Raw genomic sequence first — 19,171 nt, forward strand, 5'->3', positions numbered from 1 at the left:
TGGCTCAGGACATGATCTTGGGGTCCTGGAATCAAGTCCGGCATCGGGCTCCCTGCAGGGAGCCTGCTTCTCCCTCTGCCTATGTCTCTGCCTCTCTCTCTGTGTCTCTCAGGAATAAATAAATAAAATCTTTATTAAAAAAAGGAAGATGTGGTATAGACATAAGTGAAATAAGCCAGTCAGAAAAAGACAAATATCATATGGTTTCACTCATAAGAAGGAAATCCTCTAAACTGGTTGTAAGGAAATGGAGACCAACTTCAGGAAGTGTTCAGCAGAAAGGTTCTCTTGCTGAACTCTATTTTGATTTAAATGAGAGGTCTTATAGCTATAATATATGGAAAAGTAAGACTTTGGTGTTATCCATCCCCTGCAAACAAACTCTCTATCAAGTTCAGTTGGTAGGACTAGCTGATTTCTACCTACTTCACCAGAAAAAAAAAGGACTCTGGGACCTTTTAATTATTATTGTCACTGCCAGCCATACATCTGGATCCAAGTGTACATTTGATCACAGAATAATGGGAACTTAATAGAAAATAAAGAAAATTTGCTTCTAAAAAATTGTTTATATGAATGAATAAATAAATAATTCTGTTTCTTTCTCTTTTTTAAATAATTCTGTTTCTGAAAAATTAAAAAAAAGAAAGTAAGCCTTTCACTTGAACACCTGTGAATGGCCCATGTGACCCAGTCCAGAATAATTTAGCAAAGACGGTTGTCTTAGACAGAATGGCAACTCTGCTTCTTAACAGCTGAGTATCTGAAAGCAGTGCTGAAAGAAAGCAATTCACAGCCGGTTTCCTTTCTTCGTTTACACCTCCTTGGCCCAACTGTCTTCCCTGGTGGTGTTGGTGTGATGTTAGAAGCAGACTCATCTCTCTGAATGCCAGGCTCACCACTTCTTCTGACCCAAGAAGAGTGGACTCTGTGGAAACTAAAATAAGCCACTGTTCGACTCTCATCTGCTGCAGGAAATTCCACTTTGATGCTTCCAGCTTATTTTCTAAGATAAAAGAAAGAGAGAGAAGGAAGAAGAAAGCTGCCACCAGGGAACTCCTGCTGCTGAAGGTCAATGACTTTTCAAGTGGACTTACCCTGAAGCTTCTGAGAAAGATTTTTTGTATTTAAAAGCATCTGTCATTCATTCTCCAACATGTTTCACATCTTGGAAAGAAAAAAAGCCTGAAACTTCCTGATAAAAAAAAAAAAAAACAATTGGGAAATTAAGTTTGATGGGCCACACCTTTTGCTGTCTCAATTTTTTGGATTCCAAGTCCCCACTTAAGGGACAGACAATCAAAGACAGACAGACACAGAGCTGGAAATAGTAAGCAGAGTAAGAAGTGAGAGAGAAAAGAAAAAGGAAAGTAAATGAGAATGAAACAATTCAGGAGGTGACGAAGAGACAATGTGAGAGAAGTGAGGTCAGAGAGACGAAGGCAGAGAGTGAGAAACTGAGGTAACAGGGACAGAGAGAGGTAAGGACAAGGATTGAGAAATAAAAACAAGTAGAGCTAGAAAGAAAAAGAATACCTATACTGGGTATACAAAAGAAAAAATATTCCTTCAATAAGAATCTATGGGGCAGATTCTATGTGAGGTTTCTGAGTTAGCTGGCACGGGGACCATAAAGATAAATCAATTAAATAGGACAATGCATTGAAGAGCAGTGATATGAAAAATAGAATGCATTCTGAGAAGAAAACCATAGCAGGAATATTCAGCCTATATAAGTTGGTCTGGCACCTTCTGGGAAAATTACAGATCTTTTTTTTTAATTAATGTGTAAGAAAATAAAGTTCAGAGTTTACAAATAGTGGGTTTATAAAGCTGAATTTTATCTGATAGGCAGCCTTCCTGGATATTCTCCTTTGAAGTTGTACCTCTTCTTGTCAGAGTTGTCACTATCCCATATACAACAGTATAAAAACAAACAAAAATTCTTGTCTTCAAGCCAACTTATTTCCATCAATTGGCAAATTGTCATAATGTGCTGAACTTTTTAGAACAAAGTGCTTTACCAGCATTTGCAAAAAAAATTATCTGAATAATTGCAATCATCCTTCATGTGTGCAATGTCAATGGTGACTCACATCACGTGTGTTCGTGTGCAGTGCCCCAGTCTGTACAACTATACTCAACAGCTGACATATACATCTTTTCCTTAGGTCAGGACCTCAGAATTAAAATAAAAGAAAACTTAATGTATCATTCTTGTTCAGGGCTTCTAAACTAGAAGTCTACAGGCTCATGTGCCCCATAGTATGTTTGCTTTTATCTGAAACTTTTAGGGCTCTGAGTAGTTAAGATCCCAAACCCAAATTCCTAGCTTCTCTTGAAAAATTATGTCTGATAATAAATGTCTGTTTCCTCATTGCCATACCTGGCAAAAGCAGAGTAGCTCTCTCCCTTACTGTCAAGGCACATCCTCTGAAGAACACCCTTCTTTCACTCTCATCAGGCTCTGGAACACTGAGACCAAGAGTAAGTGCTATTCATCATAATTCTTTTGCTGTTATCTTATTTATATTTGGTAAGCTTCTCATATATACACTGGCCTCTGTGAGCAACTGAATCTGAAAACTTTGATCTAAACTTGTATTGTCCAATACTTTAGCCAGTAGTCACATTAGCTATTCAAATTTAAATTAATTAAGATAAAATAAAATTTAAATTTCAGTTTCTCAGTTGCACCAGCCACAATGCCAGTGCTCAATAACCAGCTAGTGGTTACCATAGCAAAGATATAAACTTTGCAGAATATTCTGTTGGTTAGGGCTAATTTAGAGAATAAAGAAGGGTTGAGACCATCATTTTCCTCAAATTTTGTCCCAAATTTGGATACAAGATATAGGAGGTATTAGGTGTTCTATGGTCATATGATTTTGTAAAACACTGTCTGTATTAGTATCTTATGGCTGCTGTAACAAATTACTACAGACTTGGTGGCTTGAAACACTATGCATTTATTAGGAGTTTTACAATTCTGGCAGGAAGAAGTGCAAACAGGTTTTCTCAGGGTTAAAATCAAGCTATCAGTAGGATGGTGTCCCTTCTGGAGAATCTAGGGAGGAATCATTTTCTTGGCTTTTCTAGCTTCTAAAAGTCACCTCCTTCCATCTTTAGAGCAAGCAATGGCCAGTCACTTCTTTCTCTGACTCTAAAATTGACTCTTCTTTTTCTAACCTCCACTTTTGAAGACTTATGGTTATATCAGTCCCGTTTGGATAATCTAGACCAATCTCATTTCAAGGTCAACTGACTAGCAACCTTAATTCCATCTGCAACTTTAATTCCCTCTTGCCGTATAACAACATATACATAGATTCTGGAGATTAGAACATGGACATCATTGGAGACAACTATTCTGCCTATCACTCTGTGTTAAACAACACTTAACAGAACTACCAAAAAAAGGAACAAAAAAATTCCAAAGTTAGTAGAAGGAAGAAAATGATAAAGATTACAGCAGAAATAAATGAATTAGAAACTAAAACACAATAAGAAAGATCAATTAAGTTAAGAACTAGCTCTTTGAAAAAAATAAACAAAATTGATGAAACTTTAGCTGGATTCACTAAGAAAAAAAAGAGAAAAGGCTCAAATAAAATCGGAAATCAAAGATGAGAACTTAAGCTGATAGCAAAGAAATACAAAGAATCTTGAGAGATAACTATGAACAATAATATGCCAACAAATAGGACAACATAGAAAAAAGGACAAATTCCTAGAAACATACAATCTCCCAACACTAAATCCTGAAGAAATACAAAGTTGGTACTAGCAAGGAGGTTGAATCAGTAATTAAAAACCTCTCCAGAGGGGCACATGAGTGGCTCAGTTGGCTGTGTCTGCCTTTGGCTCAGGTCATGATCCCAGAATCCTGGGATCCAGCCGTGCATTAGGTTCCCTGATTGGCAGGGAGTCTGCTTCTTCCTCTTCATCTCTGCCAGCTCATGCTTTTTCTCTTTTTTTCTCAAATAAATAAAATCTTAAAAATAAATACAAAATTAAGAAAAAACTCTCCAGAAACAAAAGTCTAAGACCAGATGGCTTCACTGGTGAATTCCAACAAACGTTCAAAGAGGATTTAACATTTATCCTCAAATTCTACCAAAGTTTTGAAGAAAGGAACTCTTCTGTTTTTTTTCTTCTAAATTTTATTTAAATTCTAGTTAGTTTACATATAATGTAATACTCGTCTCAGGAGTAGACTTTAGTGATTCATCACTTACATATAACACCTAGTGCTCATCATAACAAGTGCTCTCCTTAATACCCATCATCCAGGGATCCCTGGGTGGTGCAGTGGTTTAGCGCCTGCCTTTGGCCCAGGGCGCGATCCTGGAGACCCGGGATCGAATCCCACGTCAGGCTCCCGGTGCATGGAGCCTGCTTCTCCCTCTGCCTGTGTCTCTGCCTCTCTCTCTCTCTCTGTGACTATCATAAATAAATAAAAAAATTTAAAAAAAAATTTTTTTTTTAAAAAATACCCATCATCCACTTAGCTCATCCCCCCAACACCTCCTTCAATCAACCCTCAGTTTTTTCTCTGTCATTAAGAATCTCTTATCGTTTGCTTCCTTCTCTCTTTTTTTCTCTCTTCCCATATATTCATCTATTTTGTTTCCTAAGTCTCACATGAGTGAAATCATATGATATTTGTCTTTCTCTGACTTTATTTCACCTAGCATAATATCCTCTAACTCAATTCACACCATTAAAAGTGGTAAGATTTCATTTTTTTATGGCTGTTTGATACTCTAGTGTGTGTGTGTGTGTGTGTGTGTGTGTGTGTATGTGTATGTACCTCACTTCTTTACCCATTCATCAGTTGATAGACATTTGGGCTTTTTCCATAGTTTGGCTATTGTTGATAATGCTGCTATAAACATCAAGGTGCTTGATGTGCTCCTTGATGTGCTCCATCAATGTGCCCCTTCAAATCTGTTTTTGTTTCCTCCATGCCCAATGTGGAACCCAATACATAACTTAAACTTATGACCCTGAGATCAAGACCTTAGCTGAGATCAAGAGTCAGATGCTTAACTGACTAAGCTACCCAGGAACCCCCAAATCTGTATTTTTGTATACTTTGGGGAAATACCTAGTAGGTCAATGGCTGGATTGTAAAGTAGTTCTATTTTTAACTTTTTGAGGAATCTTCATACTGTTTTCCAGAGTGGCTGCACCAGTTTGAATCCCACCAATAGTGTAAGAGTGTTGCCCTTTCTCCACACCTTCACCAACATGTGCTGTTTCCTGTGTGGTTAATTTTGGCCATTCTGACATGTGTTCAGTGGTATCTCATTGTGGTTTTGATTTGTATTTGAGAAGGGAACATTTCTAAAGTCATTTTACTTGACCAGCATCACCCAATACAAAAACAAGACAATGACACCACAAAAGAAAATTAGAGGTCAATATCCCGGATGAACATAGATGTAAAAATCCTCAACAAGACAGCAAACCAATTCAACAATATGTTAAAAGAATATTTTGATCAAGCGGGATTTATTCCAGGGATTAAAGGATGGTTCAAAACCTGCAAATCAATCAACATAATACATCACATGAACAAAATGAAAAATAAAAACATGATTATCTCAATAGATACAGAAAAGGAATTTGATAAAATTCAACATCCACTTATGATAAAAACTCTCAACAAAATGGGTATAGAGGAACTGTACCTCAACATATAAAGACCATGTATGACAAACCCACAGCTAACTTCATATTCAATAGAAAAAAGCTGAAAGCTTTTTCTCTAAGATCAGGAATAAAACAAGGATACCCACTCTTGTCACTTTCATTCAACATAGTATTGAATGTCCTAGCTAGAGTAATTAAGCAAGAAAAACAAATGAAAGGCATCCAGATTGGAAAGGAAAAAGTAGAACTCACTATTTGTGAATGACATGATTCTGTATATAAGAATCCTACAGACTCTGCAAAGACCTGTTAGAACTAATAACTTAATTCAATAGAGTTGCAGGATATAAAGTCAACATACAGAAATATGTTGCATTTTTATACACTAACAACAAAACTATCAGAAAAATTTTAAAAATCCCATTTACAATTACATCAAAAGTAATAAAATACCTAGGGATACATTTAACTAAGGAGGTGAGAGACCTGTTAGTGAAAACTACTAGACATTGATGAAAGAAAATGAATAAGACACCAATAAATGGAAAGATATTCTGTGCTCATGGATTGGAAGAATTAAAATTGTTAAAATGTTCATATTACCCAAAGCAACCTATAAGTTCAATGCAATCTCTATCAAAATTCCAATGGCATTTTTCATTGAAATGGAAAAGCAATCTTAAAATTTTTATGGAATCACACAAGATCCCAAATATCCAAAGTGAGTCTTGAGAAAGAACAAAGATGGAGACACCATGTTCCTTGATTTCAAGCTATATTACAAAGCTATAGTAAACAAAACAGTATGATTTTCACATGAAAACAGATACATATAGTGGAACAGAATATAAAGTCCAGAAAAAAAACTGGCAGCAAAGGAAGCAAGAATATGTAATGAAGAAGGCAGTCTCTTTGATAAATGGTATTAGAAAAACTGTACATCCCCATGCAAAAGAATAAAACTGGATCACTGTCTTAGGACATACACAGAAACAAACTCAAAATGGATTAAAGACTTAAATTTAAGACCAGAAATAATAAGACTCCTAACAAAAAAAACAAGTACATTGGCATTAGTCTTGATGATATTTTTTTTGGATCTGACTCCAAAGGTATTGGCAACAAAAGTAAAAATAAATGAGACTACCTCAAAATAAAAAGGTTTTGAACAGCAAAGGGAATCATCAGCAAAGTAAAATAAAAAGGCAATCTACTGAATGGAAAACCATATTTACAAATTATAAATCCAATAGGGATTAATATCTGAAATATATAAAGAATTTATACAACTCAATAACAAAAACCAAGTGATTGATTAAAAAATGGGCAGAAGATGTGAATAATTTTTTTCTAAATGCAGATGGCCAACAGACACATAAAAGGATGCTCAACATCATTAATCATCAGGAAAATGCAAATAAAAACCACAATGAAATATCACCTCACACCAGTCTGAATGGCTAGTATCAAAAAGACAAGAAATAACAAGGGTTAGCAATGATGTGGGGAAAAGGTAACCTTCATACATTGTTCATGGGATTGTAAATTGCTGCAGCTACTATGGAAAACAGTATGGCAGCTTTTCAAAAAAAAATGATGTAGCAATTCCATTTCTGGGTATTTATCTGAAGAAATTGAAAGCATTAATTTGAAAAGATATCTGCACCTGTATCTTCATCACAGCATTATTCACAAGAGCCAAGATATAGAAACAATCTAAGTGTCTCTTGATGGACAAATGGATAAAAATTTATAAATGGATGGATGGATAAATGGATAAAGACACATACACACACACACGAGTATTATTCAACCATAAAAAAAAATGAAATCTTGCCATTTGTGACAACATGGGTTGACTTTAAGAATATTATGCTGAGCAAGGGTGTGTGGATGGCTCAATCAGTTAAGCTTGGGTCATGATCTCAGGGTTGTTCCAGAGAACAAATTTGATGATTATTGGAGAGGAATGGGTTTTGAGGAGTGGGAAAATGGAAGAAGGGGAGTAGGAGACACAAACTTTCAGTCATAAAATAAATAAGTCATAGGGATGTGATGTACAATATTGTGACTGTTGTCAATAACATTGTTTTGCATAGTATGCAAGTTTATATGGTGGCATAACTAAACTCATTGTGGTCATTTCACAATGTATACAAATATGGACTCATTATGTTGCACATCCAGAACTAATATAATTTCATAGGTCAATTAATTACACCTTAATAAAAAAATTATAGAAAAAAAAAGAATGTGGCCCATCCTCATTTGGTTCCTAACAAAGATTCTGTCGTGAACCTTTTAATGCTGTGGTGAATCTTTTAATGCTGTTAACAAATTAACTTAGTTATTTTTAAAATGCATTTTTCAGGCTTATAACTTGTCTTTGTAGTTGTTGATGAGAAGCTGGCCCCTTGCAGGGAAATAAAGTTTAAACACAATATTAATGTTTCTGTAGAAATTAAACCAGAAATATTCAGAAAGTAATAGCCATTCAGAAGTTGAGGATGATGGTTAGTTTTGGAATAAAAAAAGAAACAGAATATTCTATCTTTAAGTATTTTGGGACAAACTGATATAGGAAAGTAAAATATATTTTGTGAAAGACCCACAGTCATTCACATTAATTTTACAGAATTTAGAGTTCATGAAATTAGGTTAAATGTATGATCATAGAGGGACTGGTCCATTTTCCAAATATGGTTGTGAACTCTCCTCTCACTCACCAGAACCAAGTCAGCAAGGCATATTTTTCAAGTTTCCAGGAGAGGAAAATTACCCAGTGAGACTGGAGGGATAGGCTGCAGTGAGGAAATATCCCTGGACCATAAATTTGGTCATACTTGACTCAAGCTCTACCTTTCACCTTAGGAAATAGTTCCAAAACATTGATTTCTCATTAGTAAAATGACAGGGCTATATTCACTCACCTCTAAAATTTCTACTTCTGCTCATGAGAAAAAGATGAAAATCAGAGAAAACTCCTCTGACAGATTTTCAGTCTCACCTCCAAATGGCTCATCTCACCACAGCATCAGCAGCTGAAAGATAAAGCCAGAAGGAAATTCAGGGTTGCAGGATGTCTCCTGTCTCCTGGTTAATAGCTGAGGATAGAGAAGGAAATGAGTGTGATAGCTTAAAAATACAGAAGGCAGTTATTGAAGACCAGAATAAGCAATGTGCTGTGTTGAACAGATTTGTTGCTTTCAAATGATAAAACTACAACTCAACTCAATTTCAGAATAGAACAGTAGGAAAGAGAAAAAAAATAAGAGAAAGGGAGCGAGAGAGAGCACTTGGTTTATGAAACTAGGGAAAGCATTCATTGTAACTAGACTTAGGGATGTCATCAATTCATATGGTACTGTCTAGACTTCCTTTCACCATTTCTTGGATCTGCTTCTCTATGTATCTCATTCATTCTATTCAACCATATCTGGATCTTCTTTTGTCAGAGTAAGAGGAGAACATGAATACAGACAAATGCAGGCATATGGCCACCCAACTTAGCCTTCACGAAGGAAAGATGGAGCTTCTCTCTTCTATCAATAAATTAAAAATTTATAGAAGGATTCTTAATGACCTTGCTTAGTTTGTGTGCCTTAGAGTTGTGACAAGGGAGATGGTGTGGCATGGAGGCCAAACTTAGTATAGCTCCAATGTTCTGTGGCCAGGATGTGCAGGATAATATTACTGGTGGCCCTTCCAGGATCACAGTGAAAGGAGGAATTCACCAAAAAATAAAGAGAAGGGATGGGAGGAATCCTGGACAAGTGAAAATAATAAATATTCAATTGTGCATAGGGTAGAAGAGTTCAAGAATTGTATAGAGAAAGGGTCCCAGTGCCCTGAGCACTCCTCACTGTACATCTTTGAGAGCTTCTTTTTTTCTGTTGAGACACTTATATTAATAGCAGAGAGAATGCAGATTGGAATCTGAAGGTCTGAATTTGCTCCTAGCTCTGACAATGAGTGATTCAGAAATGTTGCAGAACATTGCAGAAATGTTCCAAAATTTCTGATCTCATTCATAATTTGAGATAGTTAATCAAGATAATTTTAAAGACCTCCTCTACCAGGAATATTCCATGAGTCTTTGATTTAGCCTCGATACCCAATATACAAAAATGTATGTGTTGAGGCATCTGGGTGGGGGCTCAGTTGGTTAAATATCTGCCGTCAGTTCAGGTCATGATCCCAGGGTCCTGGGATTGAACCACACATCAAGGTCCCGCCAAGTGGGGAGTCTGCTTCTCTCTGCCCTCCTGCTCCTCTTATTTCCATCATTTCTCTAGATTGAACTCTAAAATGTAAAATTCTAATATCAAAGGTCATGCACTTTGGATAAACATTGCTAAGTTCACATCCTCTCCTCCAAAAAAAAAAGATTGTATTAATATATAATCCCATAAAAAATGTATAAGAGTATCTATTCACTCGCATCCATACAAACACTAGGTATCCTTTGTACTAGTTGCCAATTTTATGAGTGTTTTTTGTATCTTAATTTTTATTGTATTACTATGATTATTCATGAAGCTAATGATTTTTTCATATGCTTATAGGCCATTTATATTATTTTTTATGAGTTGCTTATACTCTTCACCAAGTGTCATAAACCTTAAAACTGGCTTCTATTCATATTCACATTACAAACTGAAACACTCAATCAAAGTTATTTTTTTAATATGAGCTATAATTTTACTTTAAAACCACTGGATGCTATATTAACATAAGAATAAGCTATTCTGGGTGACTGAATATTTCTAATTTTCCATAGATTAAAGAAGAATGGAATACTTGATATCAGAGATACATAAACTACAATTATGTAAAGTACAAGCACAGAGAGGTGAAAAAATTCTAATTTAGTATGCGTTTTGGATGCTGTTGGGGTCTCTCCATGTCATATTTACAGAGTCCTGGTTGCTGAGAATATTGGCTATTAAGAACTTACAAATGCCCCTTGCTCAAGAAAATGACCCTCTGTTGATGGCAGTCACATGGCTAGAAATATTCACCAACTCCGAAAATATCCTATATTTAAATGACTAAATATGGAGGTACAAAAGACTGACACCCCCCCCACACACACACACACATCTTGTGGAGGGAAAACTTTGTGGTATACTTAATGTTCTGGAGGAATCTACCTCACCACCAGTGGATTAGGCCATGGTAAACCTTTCCTAAGGTAATAATCTTGCTCTTCTTTGCTGTCCTTCTTTCCTCACTCATGTCCTCTGAAGAGCATCTCAACCATAAATCAAATGCACCTGAATCTTTGTGTCAGCCTCTGTTTCTCAGAAACCAATCTAAGACCACAGGAGATAGCATAAATTTCATAGAGAGGTAACCTTTCATCTGAGCCATGTTATGTGGGTGGGCATCTAATGCTCAATGGGTAGAAAAAGATACAAGCATTTCATGTAGATAGAATGAGAAAAAGAAAGCACCAAGTGTCTTCATGTGGCTAGAGTATGAGAAACTTGAAGAGCTATGGATATATATAATCCTTATGCATAAAAAGACTTAAGATTAATTAGAAGGCTAATGCAGTAGCTTCATTTAGAGCTGATAAGTAAGTGCCTGGACTTCAAATAACAACCCACTAACAACACTTCACTAATTGATACTGAGTCTTGGGAAATTATGTAGATTGGGTAAAGATAGACTAAATGTGGCTAAATATGTTTTCATATAACACAGAAAGAAACTATAGGGTCAGATTTCAATTTTAAAACATTCTAACCCACAGAAAAACCACATTATTCATCACGGGAACTTAACCAAATGACTAGTCAAAAAGAGAAAGCATAAAATGAAAATAAGGAAGGAAAAGTATCTGCCAACTCAGCAAGACTTGACAGGTGTTCAAGAATTTAGGCTAATTAATTGACCACATGGTTGATGAATTAAGACAGTTTCCTTGTTTGGAACAAAGTATACTTACTTTGTCAGAGGTGATGATAAGGAGAAACAAGGAAGATGTAATTGAAGTTGAGATAAAATGTTAATGAAAAGCACTAGGAAAAGGAAAAAAATTAAAGAGCAATAAGCAAATAGGAAGTGCAGCAATTTAGATAACCATCCCACAGTGAAATAATATATGGGCCTAAGATCGGGATGTCTTAACGGGCTGGCAAAAATTGTATGACCTTCAAGTCCTTTAAAGAGAACTATTTGAAAATTATGATAAAAGATAGAAGTTAATGGACTAAAGATATATTTACCATCCACCATACCCTAAGCAAATAGTCTCTGAAACAAGCTCTACCTTCCAAAGCTAAAAATATTCATATTTTCCAAGGAAAGCTTATTACCTTGATAACACAAATACCCCCTATTAGGCTTACTGAAATACTCATAATGGGCAGAGAGGAACATCTAGCCTAGAAAGAATGGGACAAAGTAAATTCATTTCCTTTGAATGGCCTAGCACTTCTTCAGCCCCTTACAACTCAGCCAAAATAGTAACAATTCTAGCATTTTAGTTTTCCAAAGGTAAGATAGTGTAAGGAAAAATGCACCATCTTAAAACCTGGGAGCTCACTCTGTTTCCATCACTAATCAGCTCTGCAAAAGTCATAACCTTTCTAGATCTCTGTTCTCTTACCTGTAAAATGAAAGGACTTCACAAGAGGTTAAATCCAACTCTAAAATGCTACTGCTCTACTTTGAAGTCTGCAGCAAACATTATTAGACACTAAAATGACAAAGTAGAATGGTTCAGTTTAAATTGAATAGCAATCAGTTCTATTGATGGCTGTGTCAACTAGTTTGACTTATAAGTATTTCACCTAAAATAGTTTCTATCGCTACTGGATAGCACTTCTTCTGGATCTGACTCGGCATTAGTCTTACTGATTATGGATCATTGAATTTTTTTCCTGCAATTATTAAATAACCAGTTAAGCCCAGTTATGTGATCTAGTGGAAAGAGCATGGCATTGTTGAGCAGAAGCCCTGAAATCCAGTTTTTGCCTTATTGCTATTGGATTGCATGGACATCGGGAAACTTGTTTAACTCTGAGTGGAGAGCAACTGTAACTTATTTGTCTTCTTCATAGTATTATCAGGGTCAAATGACATATAAGATAGAGCCATTTGAAAATACTGCATGTTGGTAAACTTAAATCTTGGGCCACAAACAGATTTTCCAATATATAACTTTATTTCTACAACTGAATTTAATTTCTATTTTGAGCTTTCATTCTTCTGGATGTGAAAAAATTAACCTCAGTCAATTCAGGTCCTTTCTCATTTCTGCTGCATTTGTGCCCTTGGTCCCACAGGGACTGCATAGTGCCAAAGCAACGGAATAGCCTTTATTGTCACTTGTCCTTGCTGACATTTGCCATGACTGCCTCTTGCTTGACCCCAACTGTCTCTGGTTGTCAATCCCTCCATGTCACCACTTCATCTGCCCCTTCATAGTTGCAAAGCCACTCCAAGTCTGGCAAGACTTACGAAGAGGAAAGAAAAAAGGAACCAGAGAGATAAAAAACAAAACAAAAAGAACAAAACAAAACAAAACAAAACCCTAGCATAAAAATGTATTATGGAAGCCAAGGGAGGAGAAAACACCAAGGAAAATGGTGGTCAGAGGCTTTAAGCAACTCAGATATGTCTAAGAGTAAAGGGGGAAAAATGACGCTACAGATAACTTTTGCAAGAACAGTTTCTGTTGAGAGGTAGATACACAATGCTAATTGCAGAGGTAGAGAAGGAATTCTAGAGGTGAATGTGACAACTTTTAAATCTTTTTCTAAGAACATATGATTGCAATTATCTTCACTTTGAAATAGTGTGAGAGTTACATTCAAAAGTTTTAATTTAGAGTGTAATAATTCAAGTAAATGAAAGGAGATAACTCTTCCTATGGGTCAGCAAGACCTGACCACAAGAGTGATTAAAATTCAGTATTATCAAATGTTGTGTCCTTAAGTAAGATAAAATATTTAAGCCCATAATAATTAGGCCAACACTTCTCTGAACTAGTCTTGGGAGTAAATAGCCAATGAAAATGAAATCCTCTCTTCTATTGTAACAACCTGAGACAATTAGTGACCAGTAAGTAATGAAATAGGCACTATTGCTGATGGATGAGGGAGAAGAGAAGATAAGTGGAATTGCTCTGGCTGCCATAACTGTCTACTTTGCATGATTCCATAAGCCCAACCTTATTGTTTTTAATTTAAGGAGTATTATGAATAATCATCAACTACATAGGAGTGATCAGTATCAGAGCATTCAAAGTCAGTCACATCCATCTTGCAGAATGCCCAGACTATGAAAATATTGCTTGCTAAATAATTCTTCTACAGGACTGTGAAATGGAGGGGGATATGAGCAAGTGTCACCATGACTTTTTTTTCCTTCCATCTTGACCCACAAATCCCAATAAATTCCCTTTTTTTAAGTTTCAAATATTTATACTAGAACACTGTATTTTAATTATACCTCAATGAAAAAAAATAAAGTTTCAAACATTTAATGCTAAGAGTATCCAATTCAGTTGAATGATGTAGTAGGAAAAACTTTTGTAAGTTCATTTTTCTCCCTTTAATTCTCCTGCCTAACTCAGATAAGCCAACCAGAATAGGAGGGAGAAACGACATGCTTTAGTAATTTATGTCAAATTGGCTCAGTTGTAGACTCACGGTATGTAACTCAAATATGCTTACATACTACTTAGACCCACTGAATTATTTTCAGATGGGTACAATGAAGCTCAGGAGTATTGTGTGTCTTACTCAAGATATCACAATAAAAAGAGTAGAGCCAGGAATAAAACCCAAATTTTCTGACATTAAGGCCAATAGTCGACAAATATTTACTAAGTGCTTAGTCTATGCTAGACAATGTCCTAGCCCCTGATAATTAAGAGCTAAAAAATATCACCTGGGGTATGGAAAACAAACTGATAATTGGCACAACCACTTATTATAGCAAAAAAAAATATGTAATAGTTCAGAAGACTCAATATGGTTGATGTTGGTTCCCCGTTGGCTTATAAATTCACCATAATCCCAATCAAAACCTTAGCAGGATTTTTGGTAGATATTAGCAAGTGGATTCTAAAATGTTTATGGAAAGGTAAAACATATAATAGTCACAACATTTTTTTTAAAAAGCATAAGGTTGAGAGATTCACACTACCTGATTTCAAGTCCAAATATAAAGCCGTGCCATTTTCAAAAGCTTACATAGACAACAGAACAAAATAAACGGTCTATAGTCCCTCAAAACTATGACCAATTGATTTTGACCAATGCCAGGCAATTCCATGAAGAAAGAATACCCTTTCAACATATGATGCCAAAGAAATTCAATATTTACACATGTAGAAGAAACTATGATCCATACTTTGTACTATATATAAAAAGTGACTCAAAATGGGTCAAAGACAAACATATAAAACCCAAAGCTCTAAAACTTCTAGAAGAAAACAGGATAAGATCTTTGTGACTGTGAATTAAGCTAATCATTCATAGAGAAGACAGCAAAAATACAATCAATAAGTGAAAACATTGATAAACCAGACTTCATCAAAATCAAAAACTTTTGCTCTGTAGAAGATATTAAGAGAGTGAAAAGACACTCTGGAAAATGGTTTGGCAGTTTCTTTTGAAACTAAACATAGTACCCGGCAATCCTCTTCCTGGACATTCCCAGGTAAATAAAACTTATGTTCCTACAAAAACCTATACATTATACTTCATAGCAGTTTTATTGATAGTAGCTAAAAGCTGAAAACAACCCAAATGAGCCTCAGTGAGTGAGAGGATAAACAAACTGCACTACATCCATTCCACAGAATATCACTCAGTAATAAACATGAATGGACTAATGATACATGCAACCATTTTGGTGAAGCTCAAAGTAATTATGCTGAGTGAAAAAAGCCAATTTCAAAAAGTTAAATACTATATGATTTAATCTATATTATCTATTGATAGGCATAACTTTGGTAGAACTCAAGAGAATTATGTTGTGTGAAGAAAAAAAAAGCCTATCTCTTTCTCACCAGGCTCTCAGGCAGGAAAAGTGAAGAATTTTGTCTATAGAATCTGAGCAGCCCAGAGACAAGACCAAGGATATTGATATGATGGACTTCCCAATAAAATTCCAACCTGATCACCCCCTATTGCAGTTCACAGTCAACGCCCTCTACAAAATTCTGAGCTTCTAAATCAGCTTTTTTAAATCTCTGACTCTGAAATAAAAGCTGGCAAACAAGGATTACCAGCCATTTGAAGAAAAGGTTCTAATCCAAAAGATAAGGATTAAAACAAATAAATAGGAAACAAATTGGAGGAAAACAAGACTGTTGGTGAAGAAACTTCTCATACACACACACACTAATATACTCAGAGAAATAATGGAATACATTGCTCTCATGGAATAAGAAAGGATGCTATAAAGAAGGACAACTCCATAAATAAGAAAGAAGGCATAGAGACATAAAATATGAAACAGAAATAAAGAAGTCAAAAGAAGTGTTGGAAGATAAGGTTGGGGTATATAATGTGTGTGAGAGAGAAAGAAACATGAAAAAATAGAAAAGAGAAAAAATTAAAGGATCCATCCAAAAGGTCCAGAAAAAAACTTTAGAGAGAATGGAGAGCAGGAAACCATCAATGAAATAATTCAAGAAGGAGATAAACATATCTTTACTACAGCAGTTCCATAAGGTACTCTCAAAGGAAAAAGCTCCTATGGCTCGAATTTGTGAGAAATAAACATATCACAAATAAACACAAAATATCTTTTGAGTTATAGAGATTGACAAAACCTCCTTTTATTTCTTGAATGTGCACTGCTATTGTTACCAACGTTGGGTAAAAAGGACAGAGAGATTCACTTTTTTCTTCTCATCAATCTCTTACTTCCCTTTAGTTTTTCTTTGAGTGTTAAACTACAATTTAATTTAAAGGAACTAAACAAGTTGTAGCAGTGAAATCTAACAGTTGATAGTGGCATTTTATTTTATAGTAAAGATCTATATTTAAGGAAGAAAAAGCAAGCACTACCTGGCTTCCATCTTAAGAATATACATCAGGCTGCTTATAGCTCTATTCCCTTTGGAGGTGATGTGCTGCTGTCCATTCCAAAAGAGGTGTCTTTTTTGGTTTTGATAGTCAGAACTTTTACATGATTCTGAGGGCACCTGTTGGCAGTTCTCTGCTATTCTGATGTGACTACGTGGGGAGAGCATGTAGGTGCCATTTCAGCACGTCTCCTCCCCACTCCCTCACTTCCAGTTCAGATGGCCTCAACAAAGGAGACAGGATTATTTTCTTGATGCTGTGATGTGAGTTGGCATAAGAGACTAGAGTCGCAGTAAGGCAGATCTTGAAATGCCTTCATTTTATCACTACAATAACTTTTAAATCTGATTTTTTGGAACACATTGTTCATATGCAGCCAAGAGTCTGTTCTGTCTTATGCCCTGAATTACTTTTCTTCAACAAACACCAGTAGAAAATACATGCACAGTTCCTTATTGTTTGAAGAGGTAATGTTGTACAAAGAGCAAAACCCAAGAAAAACAGCTAAATTGATGGTGGCTTTCTGTTTAATGTGACAGATTAATGTCACTCTCGCTCTTCAAAATCCTTTGTCTTAAATTTTTCTTTGCTTTTTCATCATTCTACTTCCTACCTCTCAGTCCTTCTCCAGAATACCACTTCTTGTACACTGTTTCTTTTAGATAATATACAGATGTAATAAATATTTATTCATCAAAATATATTGATTTTCTCTTATAGGTCACACACTGTGCTAGGAATTCAAATTGTAAGTGTTAATCAAAAAAGTAATCTTCGTGAGGTTTAGAATGTAATGTGGATTAAAATTTGATATTTCTCAGGGTGCTTGGGTGGCTCAGTCATGCATCGGACTCTTGATCTCATGAGGCTCACATCATATATCAGGGTTGTGAGATCAAGCCTCATCTCAGGCCCTGTGCTGCATATGGAGCCTGCTTAAGATTCATTCTCTCCTTCTGCCCCTCCCACCCTGCTCCCATGCATGCTTTCATTCTCTCAAAAAAAAAAAAAAAAAAAAAAAGGCAAAAATTTGATATTCCTGCAATATTGCTAAATCTTCCTCCATTTGTCCCTCCATCACTTTCCTCTGTATATATACATATTCATTGCCCATCATTGTCTCCTGTTACATGTACACAGGACATAGACCAATATCATTTTAATTGATAGATTCAGGAATCAGTAATGCAGAAGCTGTCAAAATGCTAAAAATAGATGTGAAAACTCCCCAGTCATGGTCAATAACAACGAAAAAAGTAAAAGATTTAGGATCCTGAAACCAATCCGTTTATTTTAAGCACCCCAGTTGGCTATCAGATTAGGTATGCCTAGAATTAGGAAAAAGGTATGCCAAACACCTGTTCAAACTTAGTGCCTGTGTTCTCCCAGGCCCTACCAGTTACAGAATTACAGAAAGTCACACTTATAGGTACACAATAGCTTCTAATTCTTCCCTTGTCTATTATTGAAAATCTTCCAGATTCTCTTAAAAGCCTCCCCCAAGAATTCCTGCATGTCCCCTAGAGATGCCCCACTGGTAGTGAAAAAGAAGGCTTCTCAGCCACCACTTCCTCTTCTGCTCTGGCTCTAGCTCTGGCTCCGTGCGGCACTATCAGCAAGCCTCCAATCTCTGTGAAGCCTAGTGAATGTGCAATTTCACTGATGCTGCCTCTGATGACATTTTTTATCAATGTCGCCTGAAGTCATGCTGTGCTCATGTTGTGCTTTGCTGGAGCTGCCAAATTTCCAATATGGCTGTTGCCCTCCCCTGCTGATTGCCCAGTGTCCTCAATGGGGCGGCTACATTCTATATTCTCTGCTGTAGTGCATGAAGCAGCCTCACCTTTGTTACTCACCACTAAATATACCTAGTTAGTAGTTCAGAATGCCACAACACAATGAGACAAATAAGAAATAAAGTACTGGTTTCTTTGTATGGGAATATCCAAAATGCTGCACCATTGGGAAGCATAATTAGGAAGGCAAAGCAGAGCCTCCTGCCTCCCATTCTAAACCTAGATCTTAGGGCCTGCAAGCTTAGGCATACACACAAACCTGACTCCATATCACTTACACAAACAGCCCTACCTTATACACCTAGTTACACACAGAACAGAGAGCTTGAAAAATGAGAAGGGAAGCCAACCACAAATATTGCTTCATGGAAGCCTTGCCCCAAAGACATAGCATGAAATCAACTGAGAATATATGTGTATGGGATATCAAGAAATTCACTTTAAGTAATTTGACTTGCCTGTCTTCCTCCTACCTTATGTGTTCTGACTCGGAGGATTCTTCACTCTGCACAGGCTGCTGAGACATAGCTTCTGGTGTGCTTCCACGAGAATTGAGGAGGTAGCAGGAAGCTGCCTCGATGTGTACCACCAGGTATCCTTATCTCATGTGTATGTTTTCCACTGCTTGCTAACTGAGACCACTATAAAGCAAAGTCATTGTAA

The 19,171-nt window shown here is 36.1% G+C and overlaps 1 long non-coding RNA gene across 2 annotated transcripts; it reads right to left on the bottom strand.

Annotated features, from left to right (window-relative positions):
- Positions 1-334: 334 nt before the first annotated feature.
- LOC140614465 (uncharacterized) lies at positions 335-19,132 on the bottom strand. 2 transcript variants are annotated; one of them, XR_012015316.1, is made up of 3 exons: positions 18,982-19,132; positions 8,589-8,699; positions 335-1,006 (listed from the first exon to the last, which is right to left on the bottom strand). It is a non-coding gene; the product is annotated as an uncharacterized lncRNA (long non-coding RNA). The 2 variants fall into 2 exon arrangements; XR_012015317.1 differs by lacking the exon at positions 335-1,006 and adding an exon at positions 1,098-1,195.
- Between the last annotated feature and the right edge of the window lie 39 nt (positions 19,133-19,171).

Source organism: Canis lupus, chromosome 22, assembly GCF_048164855.1.
Source record: "Canis lupus baileyi chromosome 22, mCanLup2.hap1, whole genome shotgun sequence".
Classification (NCBI taxonomy): domain Eukaryota; kingdom Metazoa; phylum Chordata; class Mammalia; order Carnivora; family Canidae; genus Canis; species Canis lupus.